Source organism: Macrobrachium nipponense, chromosome 19 (genome assembly GCF_015104395.2).
Source record: "Macrobrachium nipponense isolate FS-2020 chromosome 19, ASM1510439v2, whole genome shotgun sequence".
Lineage (NCBI taxonomy): Eukaryota > Metazoa > Arthropoda > Malacostraca > Decapoda > Palaemonidae > Macrobrachium > Macrobrachium nipponense.
In genome coordinates, this window is record NC_061088.1 from 59,756,718 (window position 1) to 59,777,671 (window position 20,954).

The 20,954-nt window shown below is 37.5% G+C and overlaps 1 protein-coding gene across 10 annotated transcripts in view; it reads right to left on the minus strand.

The window, feature by feature from the left end:
• Positions 1-20,954, minus strand: part of LOC135217401 (regulator of G-protein signaling 9-like) — an 835,664-nt gene that overhangs the window by 427,195 nt on the left and 387,515 nt on the right. For 2 of the 10 annotated variants that reach the window (XM_064253258.1, XM_064253285.1), the window contains one exon: positions 6,541-6,565. The exons of the other annotated variants lie outside the window; for them this stretch is intronic. The gene's annotated coding sequence lies outside the window, so the exon portion shown is untranslated. The remainder of the gene's footprint in view (positions 1-6,540; positions 6,566-20,954) is intronic. 10 annotated transcript variants of the gene reach the window in all.

Here is a 20,954-nt window from a genome sequence, read left to right on the forward strand (position 1 = left end):
AGGAGATGAGTAGCGTGCCCGATCAATGGAAATTCAGCTCACTGGACACCCCCTGCTAACCCCTGACTATAAATAGGATAGAACGTAAATCCTTCGTCAGTCTACTCAAAGCCACACCCTAGAGAATATCTGGTCGAAACCAGAAGAAACGTTGTCCTTCAAACTATATATCATTCCTGCCTTATACGATTAAATTAGAATTTTATTAATCTACGGATTATGTACGCCAGCTTTAACTTACTTGGAAATAATGTTTACAAATTAATCGATCTTGACTTTTCCCTGTGCCTCTCATCATAATTTAGCAGCAGGCGAGCAGAATCAACAAAATTCGTCCCAGAACTACTCCAGGGCTCTCAGCAACAAGCAACCTCTCATACGACTAGAAGGCTTCGGCTGAGAAGAAATTCCTCCAGGTAGCCAATCATAAATCGACCCTGGATCTGACCACGCCCACCCCTGCTATAAAAGCTGACCTATTTATTATTATTATTTATTATTACTTATTATTATATTATTATTATCTTATTATTATTTTATTAATTATTTTTTTTTTATTATTATTATTATTATTATTATTATTATTTCTTTATCGTTTAATGATATCGTTAGGAGGAGTACGGAATCTTTCCATGTAAAGTTACAAGTGGCTTCCTGTGAGTGCCCGTGCAGAAAGAGAATGCAAATGCCAACGAAGCTTGTAATCTGGTCTATCAATAGAAGTACTATGTGATGGCGATCCTTATAACCTGTAGAATCATGCTATTCATGCACATTTATTCTTAAATTCAATTACCCAACACCTGTGCGTAATTCTCATTTATTCTCGCTAAAAATGTTGATTGAAAACCAGAAACATCAATGCATTCTTTAAAAAAAAAAATTATGCATTGTTATCTTTTTTTAATTATTACTGTGGTAATTACTATGTGGTGTTTTGCATGTTCAGTGAACCACCTTTCGGGTAACTTGCTTTTATTAAAGCACCGTAGTTGTATCTAAAAAAAGAAAATAAAAACCTCAACAGGTACTCCAATGCTAACTTCAACCATGTGATGAATACCATCCCTGTTGTACCTGTCGTAGCGGGAAGCAGGAACTATGATAAAACTCTTCTTTTATATGTTTTGCTTTTCGTTCTCACAAACACCTCTGAACATTTCGAGTAGCCGTCTTCATTTATTTCTATGCACAGCATTTTTTATGTATTTCATGCTTATTGTTAGTATCCTATCTTGCACCGTTGGCTGTAAATTTCAGTGGATGCCCCCAAGTCATTAAAAGGCCTGAGCTTCATAAAGATCATTATTATTATTATTATTATTATTATTATTATTATTATTATTATTATTATTATCATTATTCTTTTTTCTTCTTTTCTGGTTTTCTAAAGGCGTCTACATGTTTCGGCCACCTCGTTTGGCCATCTTCGGGACGGGATCGCTGAGTGCAATGGTCTGTGTTATTATTATTATTATTATTATTATTATTATTATTATTATTATTATTATTATTATTATTATTATTATTATTATTATTATTATTATTAATGTTGTTGTTGTTGTTGTTGTTATTGCTATATAACCACATCACAGGTATTAATTTTTTGCTATTGCCAGTTTCCCTCCACCTTTTCCTTCAGTTCCACCATGAAACTTGGAAGGTAAGGAGTCTTGTCGGTTGTGAAGACTTTCCTGTATATATGAACCTCGGCCTATAATCAGGTCACAGGCAAATAATTTAGCAGGGAACATGGCAACAAACAACATGCTATTATGGCTAATTTGGTCATCTAAAGATTCATTCTGAATCATGTGCAAAATTATACAAGACTCTTGGCAAATCAGAAAATGATGGAAGTTACGAAATCATCTCAACTGGTGTACAGTTTATGTCAGTGTGACAAAGAACTATTTTGTTTTTCATTTTGATATCAAATAATTCGGCAGACACACACTTCACTTGTGGATGTTAAGTTAGACCCCTCCAGTCTTTCGTGTATCATTTTTTATATAATTTTATGAATTTAATGGGTAGAATTATTCTTAAAGCATTTAGGGGCTGAATAAATGTTTTCAAGAAATTGAAATGTTATTTTTATTGAATTACTGCTTTTATTTACAAATAAAAGTATATATAAACCTAGCTCTTACCACTTTTAAATGATTTTTCTTTTTTACCATTATATTTTATGAGATACGGAAGTATATTTAAAGTATCGATTATATTAAATGAATGTTTTGTGAAAAATGTATCAAGACTTTTGTAGCTAAAAATGTTTATTAAAAAAAAAAAGTTTTGACGTCGAGGATACAGTTTATAACTGTTGTGACGTTAGCATCAAGAAAGCTTCAGTAATCACTTATATCTTCCAAATGTAATTAACTAAACCATAAAATAATTTGCATTATACAGTTATACCAGATTTATTCATAATAACAAACTAGCATGCAAAGTCATTCGTTCTAATGGGAACTTTAGACGTTCTCATAACCTCTACTTTCAAATCTAAACAAAATAAAGCTTCAGTATGGAAGAGGAAGCCGGACACTCGAGATTCCTATTGATATTAGGCCTAGTATTATATTCAAACATAATTTAGGTCGTGATCATGAAAGATGAGGAGGTTTTCCAGTTTATGTTAAAATGCTGAAGGAAGCCTTGAGATTCCCTCTTCATTTTCTTTTATTGTCACCTCGTCTACGTCACATGTGCTATACTGTCTGCAAAATCTATAGCTGTTTTACTGTATCCTTTCAGAGAACTGAGTTGATCTTGTTTAACAGAGAAACCTTCACCACAGTATGTCATTAGAGGCGTCAGAAGATCCAGAGGCAGAAAGCAATAACCGCCACGTGATGAATTCATATTTCTCTTTGTGGACAGACAGACAGCTGATGACGACGTTTGTAGAACGGCCAGAGAATGAGGAATAGCGTCTGTAAAAATTCTCGCAGTTAAAAGAAATATGCCTGACCATACGTGTGTCATTTTGGGGAGCGGAGACAATGGCAGAGAAATGATTAGTAACCCATTGGCTGAGGGGGTCCCCGTGTGCATGGGATGTCCCCTAAATTTCTCTTCATATCTTTGAAGTATACCTTAGGACAAATGAAAAAAGTCTGGATAGAATTTTCCTACCCCGGCAGTAACCGAGAAAATGACGTAATAAGCCACGCCCATTTCTCGCTCCTCTGGACGAATATTAAGGGGTAGTGGAAACTTAAATAGCTATATCTCTGTATGTATAAATCACAAAACAACAAACTATACCTCAAAATGTTTGTATTTAAGTCTTCTATAATTTTGTTTGTAAATTATGTAAATTAATATGCAGCTGAGGTCACCAGAGGTCAAAAGGTCACGAAGTCTGGTGCAAAGTAAAAAATCTCACCACGTCCAAGGAAATCTGGCATACAGTTGACTATTATCGTATTTTGAGTGGAATACTGCATGAATAATTTAGGTTAGATGTATCCAAGCCTATAAACATGCATCTTTAACCCTTTCATGTTTCATTATGATGACTAACATCAGATCATAAAACATCAAAATAGATAAGCCATATTTGTTGCTAACTACACAGTATGTAGGTGGAGAGTGTTGGTCAGTATGTACACCTTTCTTAACTCAAAGCTATATGCTGATTATGTGAGCTGTTGACAAAGTCTCCTTTTCTCTTTTAACAGATACCCCTGTGAGTCATTTAATGTAGGCCTGACCACAATAGAGGGCAGCATGCAACTTCCTGTCATTAAGAAAACAGAAGAAGTAGCCCTCCAGAGAAAATGACAGTCACAATCTCTCCCCATCTTCTGCTCCTTCATGGGTTTTCCTTCACAACACCAACTTGTCTTACACTGTCAACATAAGTATTTTTTTATTTAAAGATTATAACGTCATTAAACAGATTAAAACATAGACTGAGGCTATTGGTTTCATGCATGCTAGATGTAGAGGAAGCTGCCTTAATGCTGTGTCGAATGTGGTACTGGGGTTATGACTATTAGCATAGAACCTACATACATGCTCCATGAATCTAAGATCTAGGACTCAACAATTTCTTACTGTGTGTCTCAGGGAACTTCATGATTGCAATAATGCTAGAGGCGGGAACCAGTGGGGTGAATTTGTTACCGGGCCGAGCCAACAAATTCGAAGTGGACAAGTCCATTATTTGCCAAAGAGCAACAGAGGATGCCACAGTCAGCACATTGAACGGGAGAAAACGCGTCAGAGATGCTGCAGACAAATAGCTGCTACAAGACTTACACAATGAAAAGTACCCTGAAAAAAATCGCAGAAACGTAAGCGTCTTCACCAGAGGAAACGCTGGATGATCTTGCAAGCTGGCTATTTATCATATGCATTGGCGTTCTCTTTCTTCCACGATGGAAGATATAGTACAGAATCTGAGTTAAACCCTGGCAGTCGTAGGAGTCTTGGGTCAGGGACCTTTCCAGTTATTTCTGTACTCCCCACTATTGCATTCCTTGTGATGCTGGTATGGCAGACCTCTCTCATGTGGATTTTATGGTGCCTTCTTTTTTATTTAGCAATGTTCCTGTAGACGAAACCATCATTCTAATTATCGATCATGTCTACAGGTACTCCTCCATGCCATAGTTAAATATCTGAAAGATCCCTACGGCCTCTCATAGAAATTTCCACAAATAAGGCCTCATTTTCTACTCATAAGGACCATATGTATAAACAAAAGGGTGGTGTGTATTTACACACTTTATATTGCTTATATATTTGCACAGGACGAGAACGAGAATGGAATTGAAATGTTCTGCCGCCCAATCCTAGAATGCAGCTCTTTGAACTGTACAGTGCCCAACTTCACTTCCTCGACATCCTCCCTCATTGCAGAAGCAATAATGGCCTGAAAACCTGTTTACACGAAAAAGGGTAACCTCGGCCTCTGCCTTAATGAAAATAGTGAATGTGCTTCTAGGCATAAGAACACCAGTATCAAAGCCTTAATACACTGTTCTTCTTGGCAAGAAACATACTAAGAACTATACCATGTCTACTTGTAAATAATGGATAGTAGAACAAGCAAGTTAATAAAGAAATACATAAGGCATTGGAATGGTGGTACAAAACCGTGAGCAGCCACAGCCTGATCCATAAGGAAGTGTTAGACTTTTTCATAAGGCGTGGATGGACTTTGAATATCTAGAAGACAAACATCCCATTAAGGAAACCATTACAGAAAACGTCTTCACCATCAATATTTACCCCCTGCTAGACCTCATCATTTGTTATCAAAACAGATGCACAAGAATCTTATGAAAAACAACTCAGCCCCACAAACAAGAGATCCTCTTAAACAGACTAATCTGGTATAACGTTTGAAATGGCCAGTCCACAGATGTAGCGGCTCCTATACTGGTAGGACACCACCATGAAATTGACAAAGAGGACCTCTTGCCATCTTTCAAGGAGGCGCCATGAAAATCTACTTGAGAGATGCCCTTCATACCAGCATCACAAAGAATATAATAGTGGGAATATAGAATAAGTGGAAAGACCCATGACTCAAACTTCCTAGGGCTGCTAGAGGCGCTCTTAGGTAGACAAGATAAAACCATTGGTGAATAACACTGAAGAAGTGTTCCTCCTGCCTACCAGCGTTAGGCGGCCTATTGCCCATACACCTGCCCCAGACACCAAGAGAGGCGACATTCCCTACAGGGTTACACATGAGTCTGATAGCCGCCCAGCGACCAATCAGAATATTTGCTGGGTAGTACCATATAGTGATGTCACACCCAACAGCGCTGCTCAACAAGGCTGCATCAGTGAGACCATCAACTTTAATTTTTTGGCTTACGAGTTAATCTCACTAGTCAGTCAACGGTACGTATTCTTTTTCAGCCAATCAGCAGTCACCTTACATTCAAATCCATGCTGACAATCCCATAGATAAAGAGCGGAGTCAGAATAACGGTCTAACCCATTATTTCGGCTTGATCACGTTCAGTGGGCCTGAGTTGAACAAGGTCTAGATCAACACTGACAAGACTTTCTACAGAACAACTCCCATGAGGATGAACTGCAGATTTCAGTTTCTATCGTTGTTATTCTGTAACTCGTACAGTGCAATCGTCAGAAATGAAGCTATACCCTGGTTTGCAACTACTTTCCTCTCTAAGAATGACCAACATCGGACAGTTATTGGTTATTGTAAGGATAGAGAGAACTCTATATATAAAGTGAGTCCACTGATGCAGTTATAATCTTCAATAATAATATGTTATCTGATGAAACTCTGGGTTTTCAGTACCTCTAAGAAAACTTTGGAAATTTATGCTTTGGAAAAACAAGTCTTTCATGATCGAGACAGTCACTGTGATCCTAAATAGGACGGAAAAGTAAATAAATTTAAAATCAAGTGAACTTTTCATTCGTTTACAATATAAGAATGGACCATACTGAGATACGGACTATGGCAAAATGGAATAGATCTCTTTCATGAGTTAGTTATCAAGTTTTTAAAACAACATATTTAAATAAAGTCAAAGCAATTACCTGATCTGCTTGCACCTTCACGTACCTGAAAAAAAGAAAAAAAGGAATGTAAGTCAGGAGGATAATCACCGGGTCGCAACCATTGCCTGTACGTAAAAATATTTAACCAAGATGCATAGGAACCACTTGAAGGACATTTTTTAAAATTGTCTAAAAGATATCCTTAATTAATTGACAGAGATGATAAACAGTATACAGCGCCTGTAAAGCTGACCGTGAAATTATTTCCAATGTTGAATTTCTGATATTTCTCCCATATAAGTAGATGAAGACGTTTCCTATTCAAACGTTCAAGCCATTAATGATATTAACTCTCATACCAATGGCCTTGACTGTATCAGCGGAGGCCAATATGCATCCCACTGCGTCCCTAACGGACTGCAAATGAAGTGCTGAGCGCGTTTCACTCCAGAATCACCCAAACACCTACATGTGACAGGGGAGGCCATTATTGACATTCCAACAGCAACATGACCATCACAGCCTGTCTTTCCATCGCTCATGTCGGGACGAGGTTCATGATGTAGGCCTTTCGATATGACTCAAGGGACTAATTATACTTATATTCCTTGCGTACAATTATTCCCACACTTCCGTATTACTAGACCTCTGTATTAATGCTAAATAAATGCAATGTTGACTTTCTGCAGTATATGAATGAATTTTAACAGTCATTCGTTTCCATTTGAATAGATGAATGACACGAAAAGACTATCGATCTCCAGTGTCTTCCAACTGGGATCGACAAATCTCATTATAATGATTGCTTTGACATACGATCATGAATGCAAATGAGACTGGATCACTGTAATTACAGTAAATGAAGCGAAATCTTTGTAGTAATTACTGTCAGCGAAACAGGATAATAACAAAGAATGAAGCACAATCTTTGCAATAAATGCGAATGATACAGGATCATTTCAATTACAATGAGTGAAACAGAATCATTGCAGTTAATGTGAATGAAACAAGATCAATATCATTCGTTTGAATCCTCCTGAGACATAATTCACTTTATTTGTCAACAAAGAAACATTCTGACTCATGATCCGATGGCATGGGCAATCCAATGCCATTTTCAGTCATATTCCCTGAGAAGAAAATAGAAAAACGAAGAGTGCGATTCACTTCGGATGACGACCCAGTCAATCAGCGAGAAGAATGGAAGATCATCGATGGGAGTCGTGTTGAGAGTTCCAGCGAGTGGCTGCAGAGGGAAACCAAACCAATCTGAAGACGACTGATTTCCACGGAGTAAATGAGGGAAGAGGTCGCCCAGAGGGTGCAGCAGTGCTGCCTGGGAAGAGCCGGATCGCTGCTCGAGCTTAGAGGAGATCTCTGAGGCAGAGAAAGAAGTGAGAAAGAGAAAAGCTTAATGTGATGGCAGGGTCAGAGAGCGGAAAAACTGGCTTTGGTCCAAAGGAATGTGAAGAAATATATACGAAAGCATTATTCCAAACTGGGAAGGATAGATATGCATGCTTCCTTACCAGGAAGAAGACAATGACATTGAAGCAAAACGTTTCATTTTTTTAAGACTTACCCATTTGAACCATTAGATCTCTCCAAGAAAACTGTTTCAATTGTTTGCAATCAACAAAAGCAAGAGTAAGTCCGAGTCGCTGTACTGGTATGATCGTGAGGCCAGCAAGACACATGATAAAAAAGTAGCTCACAGCCGGAAGTAAACACGAGGAGAGCTGAGAGGTTATGAAAAAAAAAGAAAAAAAAATCTTGAATCACCGGCAAAACCGTGAGTCGGAGAAGAGATGAACAAGAGAAGGAAGTCATTGTACAGAGGATGAAAAGAGAAGGTGATGGAACCGAATCTGATGAATGCTATGCCGCCATCGATGGGGGGAAGAAGCAGATGTTGCTTTGTCAACAACAAATGAGTTAGAAGTCGAGTTTTCCGCTGGAATGCAGTTGTGGTTACCTGAACATCAGTCAGACATGATTACACATGAACCAGCATTGTTTTAATAACACGTCTTCGTTGACGTAGCAAATCACATATCAGGAAGTCATTAGCGCAGAATGTCAGTTGCGCAACCCCCTCTTTAATAAGGGCATCTATTTGAACAACAGTGATGACAGAGACAAAGCCAATAGCAATACCAAAAATAACAACAACGGAGACAATGAAAACAACTTAATGAACCAGCGGATCAACTTTCCCTGTTCCCAACGTAGATCAATAGAGCTCCCACGGCCTCCCAAGACTACACAAAAGCTGTACCTTACAGGATGCCCCGAGACTCACTCACTCACATTTATGTCCTTTTGCTAAAACCGACAGATGTCTGCAGCTCGATCTCAATGTGGGGGGGGGGGGGGGGGGCAGGGATGGTTGGGCCGAGGAGGGGGTCATTATCCTCACTCGGAATTTTTGAAGCTGAAATATTTAATTTTTTACTTCTCTCTCTCTCTCTCTCTCTCTCTCTCTCTCTCTCTCTCTCTCTCTCTCTCTCAATGCTTTTCGGCTCTCAATCAACGTCAGCATTCATGGGTTAATCTGAAGATTCTAAAAAAAGAATAAGAATGAAATGACAAACGGAGGAAGAGGCGCGCTTACAACCTTCAAACTCTAACGGAAATGCAGGACGTGTGACGAGTTCAGTTATCAATAAATGTTAAGGTTCACAGATGTCATACAAATATTATCAATTATAATCAAGCGCCCAGAAAAGTAACCCGTTAACTGGTACAATTTGCCAAAATTAATCATGAGTGCTATTCAGCAAAATATTCATGGGAGAGAGAGAGAACTTCCATGCATCTTCAACTATTTATAGACCCTTCTAATCATACCCGTAGACCAAACTGGAAACATGCTAGAAACTCTGTATGAACTTAAAACGAACGAAATGACATATTCGGCGTGACAAAAATATATTTATGGTGTAGCAACGGGTTTTTTTTCTTTATTAGCAGGTGAAGTGAGGAATCGTTTCCATGCACTCATCTTTAAGAAGAATTTCAGCACGAATGAAGTCAAAGAAATATTCGTCGTAGCACCGAGACCCTTGCACGATTTTCAGGAAAATGTGAATTCCATCGTGGGTCAAAAATATGAAATCTATAATATAAGCAGGTTGAAAGCTCTGGTGTATATTTAAGACGGACAAGTCAAATAACTAGTAGGGAAGCACCGAAAAGGTACAGCAGAAGATGCAGTCATATTCAGAAAGAAATTCTGCCCTCCGATAAAACAAACTTCGTAAGGCTTTTTCTTATTAATTTTAACTGTATAGCCGGTGTCAAAAATATAATAATAACAATAATATATATATATATATATATATATATATATATATATATATATATATATATATATATATGTGTGTGTGTGTGTGTGTGTGTGTGTGCGAGCGCTCGCGCTCGCGCGCTCGTGTGTGAGTCTTTGTACAAACGCGTGCATGCACGTGCGTGTGTGTATGTGTAGTATTAAAATCAACGTAAAATCACTCACAGGTGTAAAGTATCTATCTATCTGTATACTTATTCAGGTGTGTTAGGCCAGGAAAGTAAATGAAAAAACTACAGCCATGGAGGCGACACTAAGCAGTATTCGAGCAGGGGGACTGCTACCACGGCAAGTATGAAGTAACGAATTACTTTGGGGACGAACACAACGAACGGGAGGTAGTATCCTAGAAAGAGGGGATCCTGTTGGGGCTGGTGGGAGGAAATTCCTGCACTTCTACATGCGAGCGAGCAACGGCACTCATAGACCTCAGTAAGAGACCATCGTGGTCATTACAACACATCGGGTCAATCAACAGCAACGGGATACCTATTAATTGTATTGTTCATACTCACTTTTGCCACGCACTACAGTGCGTTCGCATGCTGCAACCTTATCCACGTATGATATTGCTGCCCTAAGCGAAGGCGTCCATTACCTTTAATGGAAATCAATATCCACTCGATCGAGCGCTTTATTCCAGTCAAGAGACATAATAGCACGATCCAGCTTTTTGTCATTTGCATTATGTATGATGTCTCTAGCAAGTGAGCCAAAGTCGATGACTGATCTCTCTCAGGTGGAGCGCAGAACTGTTCCTCAGAAATGATTCCGTTCGGCTACTCATGACTTCGTTAATGATTCGTGATCAGCACAAATACGTATTGCCGGTCACCAGTTCCCTAACTTGGCTGTTTTCTCCTCAGCCAACGTAATTATTCCAGTAGTTTTATTTATTTAGTTATGGATAATTATTCAATCGTTTTTGAACAATTTCTATAAGTTTTCTTTCAACATCATCTTAAAGCTCTGTGGATATCATATCATTATTGCCTTCCATGCAACTTCACTTCAATAACTTTATAGTCTCGCTCATCATTTGTCTTATTATTATAAGACACTGACTGGCATCTAGTGCAACAATTTGGGTGAATGAGGTCTGGAAATCAAATATAATGAAATTGCATACAAAGGTAACTTTATTTATCAGTCTAATAAAATCGGAATTTCTGTATGATCGTGAACCATGGAACGACAATGAAACTATAACATGAGGAGTTTGTCATTTCGAATGAACTTATGAGTCACGTAGCAAGGCAGAGAGAGATATGCTATCATAAGGGAAATAACGGAAGTTCCATATCCAGATGAGATAATAATGAAAGGGAGATGGAGGTGGGTTGGACATGTCCAGTGCACAACCCATGGCCGCATGGTCAAATCTTAAAACATACTACATAGATAGTTTATGGTATCAATCAGACAAACACCTTTGACCCTTTAAACTGAACTAGCAGGTTCATTCCAAAAACAGTATCAGTACCTGCATTTCTTTGATGAATAAAGCAATTAAACATACACACACATACATACATATTGTATATATATATATATATATATATATATATATATATATATATATATATGTATGAATGTACACACACACACACACATATATATATATATATATATATATATATATATATATGTACTATATATATATATATATATATATATATATATATATATATATATATATATATATATATATATATATATATATATATATATATATATATATATATATATATATATATATATACATATTTCTTATTGCAAATAGTTTTCTACCCGCATCTGTTGGAAATAGAGTAGCATTTATTTGATATAGTAGTTTCAACTGCACGATTATATAATGCATATGCATAAAATGGAATGTACACCTATAAGCAAGAGAAGATATACATATATCCGTGGATGGCCAAATCTTTGGACTGTCTCAGTGTGGCGGGAATACAAGCTAAAAATAAAAAATCTCTCAAAACCACACTCGTGTAGTTACCACAAACTCAGAGTGAGGAGCTGTGCTGCTGTCCGCTGGATATAGCTAGGCTAGGCTAGGTTAGGCTGACCGTCGTGACACAATACACAAACAACCAAACAAGGACAGCAACCACAAAACAATTCAATAACTATACAACAAAAGACCACTGCACAAATAATCACTATCAGTACCAAAAACCAATAACACGACAAGTCAACATACCACCCACAACACCAAAGAACCACAAGAACTCACCAACAAACAACACTCAACAACTCATCTACAACCCAACAAAACTCATAAGCACAACAATTTCAACAACACAGGCACAACAACCTTCAAACATACAATACCAACAATAATTCAAACAGCAGCTACAAAAAACACACGAAATAACTGACCTTCAATAATATTAAAGACTTCCAAAAACACCGACTCTCCACCACCGGCTCTGATGATGATCACAGACTCTCGTAACAGACGCTCTCCACTGTTATACATGGCAATCGCCACAATAGACACATGCTTATGACCGCCATCAAACTACTCCTATTTATTCCTCCACCAATTTTGCTCTCTCTCTCTCTCTCTCTCTCTCTCTCTCTCTCTCTCTCATGCAACCCTCGGATACGTCAAATATAAACTGCCATCATTACTCCTCCATATCAGCCTGACCAACACCTATATTGAAGATATATTTACTAAAGGGATAACAAATTATATTAGTGTGTCGAGTAAAATATAAGGCTTCTGTAGCCTTTTTATGAAAATGAAGGCTATTGTAGGAAGGCATCATAAGATACTTAATAAATTAGAAAAATATATGACAGCTGAAAAGTCAAGCATGTGATGGTCCAAACCAGTCTTCGATTAGCCCATGAATACTTGGCTTTGAAGGTATTCTTGTAGACAGTCTCTCTCTCTCTCTCTCTCTCTCTCTCTCTCTCTCTCTCTCTCTCTCTCTCTCTCTGAGTGTTGTTAGGAGAAAACTCTAGACAAACTATATTAAAAAAGATCTCGATTACTTTTGATTAAAACAAATTACTAAAATCCAGTTAACAAGAGTAGCAGATAATTCTTTGCGCCAGCATTTTATGAATAGGTCTATGTTTATTCTGCAATGTTAGGAAAAATTCTCGAAGAAACTGTAATCACCTTAACAGCAGCAACAAAAACAAGAATAACCAAAACAAGAACCACAATAAAACAGTTGAATATAAAATAGTCGTATAATTCAAACGTCATAATCTGCATAAATCGACGAAAAGACATAGGACCTTTTAGGTCTACGTCATTTTTTATGAACTTGTTATTTCGAAAGGAAATAATGTCCTTAAAAAAAGTCCCAGCAATTTATATGACTTGTATAGCCTATCTTACTGTAACCTTTTGTTAAACAAAGCTATATTCTGGTGTTGGAGAGTGCAGTCACTGCTTGTCATCCCTCCGAATGTGTGAACGATTCCAATGAAATCGATTTTAAGACCATTAAAATGTAGTAAAATTTCCTGAAATCAATATGAAATACCAGGCTGCATAGCTCTGAGAAAGGTTTTGTGTTTAAATTAAGAATGGTGAACACCCTTGACAATATCAGACGGTAAGTACCATTATCCAGCGACTCAAGTGCACCAATTCGAACACAAACATTCCCAGAGACACTTCCGTATTCAGGTGAATCTCATTTACGAAGCACGAGATTGCAGAAACGTGGAACACTTCTGACTTTATCCATATTTTCCTGTTTTTTTTTCTACCATTTTTAAGATATATGTTATGACTTTATTTCAGAGGATAATATAACTTTTCTTTTTGATAATCAGCACAACGTATTTTAGTTCGTTAAAACAACCATTTGCAAAATAAATGAAGATGAAAAGAACCACAGATTAACCAACTTTTCGAAACTATATCCAACCAGTGAGTTTCAAGGAATGGTCGTGACTTAATCAGTGGGCGGGGCTTAGCTGCAAAGCTAGCTGGACTCTACTATAACAACCCCCTTTTCAGTACTGCGTGTCGTGCAGTTGTAATGAACCTTTTTCTCTCATGTATTGCTTAATTCACGGGGTTTATCACTATTTCATTTACGATGTTTCATTTAAAAGATGTATTAATATTTCAGTCATGATGTATGTTAAAGAAGGTTATATCTTCTTTGACAGGAACTCTGTCGGCCTTTGTGAGCCGAAGAATTTTCAGTTCTGATAAGCCCTTGTTGTGTATTACGAAATGAAGAGACTATTTTATACTATTGTGACTTTTTTCATTTGTGGCCTGAAAATATCTGGGTTTGAAGATTGGTGTCTTATTGCCTGTTTTATTTGAGGGTTTACTTTATTTAACCAGGTCTTGTTTTAAACAATCCATTTTCTATGTACCTATTGAATTCAATCGACTGGTTTTGATTTCATTTAGTTAAATTAATCTAATTTTTCTGATAGTTAGACTCTAGCTTATCCTTTGCAATCAAGTCTATTTTTGTAGTCAAGTGTTTAATTCAGTGCCTAAATTCATTTTGGCAGTTGTCTTGTGTGATGGTTAGAGATTTCAGGTCGGCAACGCTACCCTTGTAATGTATAAGGGGGAATTTGCCCCTTTAACATATGTATTAAGTAAAGAGTTTTACTACAAGGTGGCTACTCAAGGCTCATTTTGGCATGTTCGAGTTTGTCCATTATATGCCAGAAAAATATATAGACTATCAAGGTATTCATATGTATATTCAGAATGTGTGCATTGTCTCATACCAAAAGCCTCACAGCATTTACTACTACTGCTATTACTACTGGCCAACATGCAACTATGACTGGAAAAGTAGAATACTGCAAGACAATGGTCCTGATAGGGAGAGTAGCCTTGAAAGGAAAAATAAACACAAGGTAAAGAATAGTTAACTACAATAGGAAATGAACAAATCAAGGAAGAATCAAGATTCTTATGAGCACGCTTAGTGAATTTCCTACGATTCAACTACAAAGCTAAGAAGTTCATTCCATAACTTGGTCACAACTGAAATAAAACTTCTGGAAAACTGTGTAATCCTGAGCCTTACAAATGATGTTGTCAGACTTTTATAATTAATAATTATAATTATCTAGTACTATATCTTGGCAGTGCCCCAGATTAGTATCAAGATCTGGAATAAGAACTTTAGTAAAACTTAAATATTTAGCCAGCAGTTTGTAGTAAGGTTCCAATAACACCACTATAATCGCTCGAAACAAATTTCATAGTTCAATGCTTAGCCTACCAGTTTTTGAAAGAGACCTTTATACTGGTTTTAAGGTAATAAATGAAATGTCTAATGTCAGGGTGATAATATATAGGACAAGTGTTAAAAACAAAGAGGATTTACATATTGTCCTTCGGTTTACTGTCAATGGGTATCTAGTAGAAGACCTATTTTCTATTTGTCTGTCTGCCACACTGTACATGCTCTTACTGACCATCTGCTGATCTTTACAATTTCTCTAAGTCATGATAATCTTTTTAATGACACGAGAGACTTCAGATTTGTTATGCATATTCAGCTAAAGAAGTCAATGTGCTGAGGTTAAGGTCAACAAGCGGAGACCTGCCTTTCACAAACATATCTAGTTGTTTTCATAATAATCTGTTGACAATTACCTTTTGTATGAAATATCGTACTATTTTGCAAGTTAACAGCTATCTTTGGCTTTTAAAAGTGACTAAGCGAATTTTTCGTTTTTCTCTCAATATGTTTACACAAAACAATAATATCCGATAATGAACACTGATATATGTTATTTTTACTAGTAGATATACCAACAAGAGTCAATAGCAGATGCTTCACAGGGGCCAATAGACGGCAAGGAACAGTGCATTCTATTTTGATTCCGAGGAGGACATAGAGGAAGGAGGGGATTCAGTGCAGGGTCAGTTAGTTACCTCTTTCTAACAGTACTCTTGCACTTTCTTTTTAATGGCAAAAACACTAAACCTCACCATCTGCTTTTCTGTCTTTCTTCCTTCCCGGACATTTATATTAACTCATTCAATCATTCGAGTTGTAACTAAATCACATAAAACAAATATTAACCTTTCATTCGCGTCTTCATACCTGAAGTTTCTAAACTTGTTAGCTATCCTTACTTCACACAAGCATGGAAGCACTACATCTCATCATCTCTCACTCTTTCAGTCTGAACATCCTCACCTCACTCAGCCAAGGTAGAGCTTATCTAAGAATCCCAGCATTGCTATACATTTTCTCTTCAGCAGAAGCTTTCTTCCAGACTTGTGCGTGAGTGTTGCCTGGATTCCTTCATTATGGATTAAGTTTACTCTTGTGATTTCACACACTTCAATTTCGCGGAGCCAACCCAAAAGTACTGCGCGCTCTTAACACCAAAGGCGGTGTTAGAGAGAACTTTTAACCGATCACTAAACTGTATAGAGCAAAGTGAAAAGACACGAGGAGAGTCAGTCGGTAAACATTATCCCGAGGTATATGGTCTCTGTCAAGCAAGAAACTCTTTGTCAAGTTATTTATAAGTCTGGGTCTGGGTGAATGTCTCTTACACCAAAATAATTAAACGATACATTTTTTGTTGTGTAGAACTTGAAACCGCGAATTTCTGCTTAGTTTAAGGTTGAATTAACAGCAAACTATAGTAGTCGTTGCTGTGCCACAGCGATTCATGAAGGAGAGAATGATGAAGAAATACAAAGGAAAGGATGCTTTTCCACCACTTTCGTTTACACTAGAAAGAATAGATTAAACAAAACTGACCGTGCACTCAGAATAATAATATGTTTTTGTTAAATTATGTATATAAGAGTTTGTCACTCATTTTGTACATACCGGTTTTATACTTTTAAATATTTAGCCACAAATATTCCATTAATAACAGTTCCACTAAAATTTGAAAATAACTTACTCCTAATGAATATACACCATACAAGATATGTGCACAACCACGATCAAGATTCGAAACTATTTCTGGTTTGGGATGGTATATAAGAGACAGTTGACTTGATGCACTCAGCCAACAAGGGAGATGAGAATTCATTTCGACTGCATTGTAAATATTCTTGTCAAATTCAAGCTCTGTACCTAGATTCAGATTGGAACCATGTAAACTATATAGCGGGTCTTTATATATGTATATCTTGTATTTGCACAACGTTTCCGTGGATGAAGTATATAAGAGATTTTCAACTAACAATCTGTCATGCATTGAAGAACTTTGAAAAATTACTCTAACTGAATTCCAGTTGGAATTTGAGCTGTTGGCAGCCCATACATTATATTTATGCTTCCTGACTCTCTTACTTAGTTCCTTACCATATTGTCCAATATAAGATGGATTATAAGTTGAGCAATTAGTTTTCTACACCCATCCTGTTGGTATTACTGATTTATTACAAAACAATGAATTCTTGACAGACGGATTTTTGCTAAAACATCATTTACTTTCAGACATTGTAGGCTAAGTACAATTGATAAAAATTCACAACTGTATGGGAAAAACTAAAATGTTTTAATGTCAAAGTTACTTGCTGTTTCTGTACCATACATCATTGCTGTTCTTACCAACGTCTTGTGAAATTTTCCTTTTAACCTAAGCAGTACTCTTTTGTCCCAAAGAACTCCAGAGGCCGCTCTCCAGTTGTTCCAGCCTGCCTGTACCCAATGTTTTACTTCTTCCTCCATACTTCCTCCAGCGTTAAAAAAGGATCCCAAATACTTAAACTTATCAACTCTCTTTATTTGCTCTCCACCAAGCTGAATACTTTCTCTATCATCCCCCTCAGTGGTGGTACACATATATTCTGTCTTAGATCTACTTATTCTCATTCCTCTGTCCTCCAGTATTTGTCTCCATCTTTCCAATTTCATTTCCAGATCTTCCCTGCTCTCTGCGCACAGAACAATATCATCCGCATACAATATGTTCCATGGTACTGCCTCCTTTACTTCCTGTATTATAACATCCATCACTATGTTGAAGATAAATGGGGTCAGAGCCGACCCCTGGTGTAATCCTACCCTCTGTCTCCCCAACACTGCTCCTCACTCTGGTAAATACATTCTGGTACATCTCTTGTATCAATCGCACGTACTTCTCTGGCACTATCTTCTCCCTCAGACTCCTCCATACCTCTTGTCTCGGGACTCGGTCATAAGCCTTTTCAAGGTCATTGAATACCATATGTAGGTCCCTTTGCCTTTCCCGAATTTCTCCATTAGTTCCTTCATAAATCCCATCTGCTCTTTACCTATATGTACTTCTTCTCTCAGTCTAGCATCAATCATCCTTTCCAATATCTTCAAAGTGTGGGACATCAATTTAATGCCCCTATAATTACCACACTCTTGGACATCGCCTTTCCCTTTATAAATTGGGATCAAAATACTCCCACGCCACTCATTTGGTATCTTTTCCTGTTCAAGGATCTTTATCATAAGATCATACAGTATATCCAATCCTTTATCTCCTAATGCTTTCCATACCTACACAGGAATCATGTCTGGTCCAGCTGCCTTCCCATTCTTCATCTTCTTCAGTGCGTTTAGTACCTCTTGCCTTGAAAACCTTATTACCATGCCAATGTTCACTTGCCCATCCTCTCTTATTAGTTTATTATTTTCTTCATTTAACAAATGTTCGAAATATTCTTTCCATCTCTTCACAATGTCTTCCTCCTTTCTAAGTACTACACCATCTTGATCTTTCATTTGTTTGATATGTGTAATATCTTTGGTGCACTTATTTCTAGCCTTTGATTGCTTGATCATCTCTTTTAATTCTTCCTTTGTCCCCAGCTCATTATACACATCATCATACGACTTGCTTTAGCTTGGGCTACCACCTTTTTCACCGCCTTGTTTTTCTCTCTGAACCTATTCTGTCTTCCACTGACTGTGACTCTTCCCATCGTTTCTTTGCCTCATTCCTATCTTTTACTACTTTCTCAATGTCCTCATCCCATCACCAACTCACCTTTTCTTCCCATATGATACCAGATGTCTCTCCTAGCAACTCCTCTCCATGCCTTCTTATTACTGCTGCATTTCGTGCCCACCATTCTTGAACATCTTCAATCCCTAGATCAATATTCTCCAAAACCCTTCTCTTAAACTCTCTCTTCTTATCCCCCTCCTTCTCTAATTTGTACCATTTAATTTTCCTTATCCCTTTAGCTTTGGATTTTCTTTCCCTTTTTAGCTTCAAATCCATACATAGCAGTCTGTGTTGGGGGCTACATGGTCGCCTGGAATAACTTTACAGTTCTTGACATCCACCAGCTTTATCCTTTTATACAGGAAGTAGTCTATCTGGGAGCATCTTCCCCCACTCCTATATGTTATTAGGTGTTCCCTTTTCTTCTTAAAGAATGTGTTTACTATTGCCATGTCGAATGACACAGCAAAGTCCACTACACTCTCTCCTTCTGGGTTTCTCTCCCCAATTCCATGGCCCCCATGCACCCACCCAATCGCCTCATTTTCACTTCCGACATGGCCTTTCAAATCTGCCTCCACTTTCACCCTCTCATGTTCTTCCATTTCTTGCATTATTCCATCCATGTCTCTCCAGAAATTTCCCTTTTTTCTTCTGTGCAACCAACTTGTGGTGCATATGCACTTATGATATTCAGAATCTCTCCTCCATAACATATCTTCAATCTGATGATACGGTCATTCTTTCGATGCACTTCTATCACTGTATTCTTCAGTTCACTAGACAGGACTATGCCAACTCCATTTCTACCTTGTTTATTTGCTCCACTATAGTATAGCTTATATCCATCACCAACTCTTTAGCTTTATTTCCTTTCCATCGCGTTTCTTGCACACATATAACATCTACTTTCTTTTCTCTCATCAAGTCAGCCAATTCTCTACCTTTCCCAGTCATGGACCCAACATTAAGCTGACATACTCTAAACCCAATGTGAGCTTGCTTCTTTAGCTGCACCCGCTCTTGATGCAGTAGCCCTCGCCTTATCACAGAGTTAGGGCGATGTCTCTGTGCGTTGTTTACAGAGTACGCCCGTGCATTACCTCTTCCTATATTTTGGCTCATTCCATTTTTAGGTTTTGGCACTGGTTTTTACTGCCGGATGCCCTTCTTGACACCAACTCTCCCTATTTATATGGGCTTGGGACCGGCACCCATAAGGACTTGTTTGCCCCCCAGGTGGCTAGGTTACACTATAAAACTTTTTGTGGGCTTTATTATAGCAAATATCTAATATATGTGGAGGATAACATAAATCTTTCCCTATTTTTCTTATATATTAAATCTTGATCCAAATATTGAGGACTGAAATGCGCAATGCTCGTAAAAACATTTAGACCCTTGTATTTGTAACATGTTTAAGAATGACCTCAAAGATATAATTGCAGACTTAAATACAAATTAGTTGCCTTAGAGATATTTACTTTGTATATGTATGTTTAATATGTTTTGTGAATAAGTTTTTGTTTACCAAAGATCTAAATGTGGTGAGCTGTCGCCCTGTATAATCCTTTAATTGTCCGGTCCCTGTTCTGAGCAGTTGGACTTAATCTTTTTGTTCTTAAATTGTACCCATGTTCATACTTGTTTGGGTAGGTTACTCATTCTCCAGGTGTGTTGTATTCTAGGTACTGATCTCCTTATAATCCCTATCTGTCATTTATACGACCTTTCCTGTACTCTGAATTTCTCATGTAAGTCAGTTTGTCTGCTAAGTAAAGGACATCGAGTCGAAAGATCTTGCAGAAACCCGTTGTTTATCTTTCCTTCTTACGGTATCTTATATCCTATATATATAATATATATATATATATATATATATATATATATATATATGTGTGTGTGTGTGTGTGTGTGTGTGTGTGTGTGTGTGTGTGCACATATGTGTGTGTGTATACATACATATAAATATATTACATATAGGGCAGATACTCAGCAATTATGCAGGTGAATAGACTGTTTGTGTTGCTCTGTGAAAAGGAAGCCAAAATCTCAGTTCAGGAGATCGAAAAAGAGTGTCGGAACAATTTTTGTAGCCGTCATCAGTGGCTCCCATGGAGGGATTCATCACCTGTAAAGACTGTGAACTCAGCTCTCTCATTCATCCGCGACCAAGGGCATGGAAGTCGCG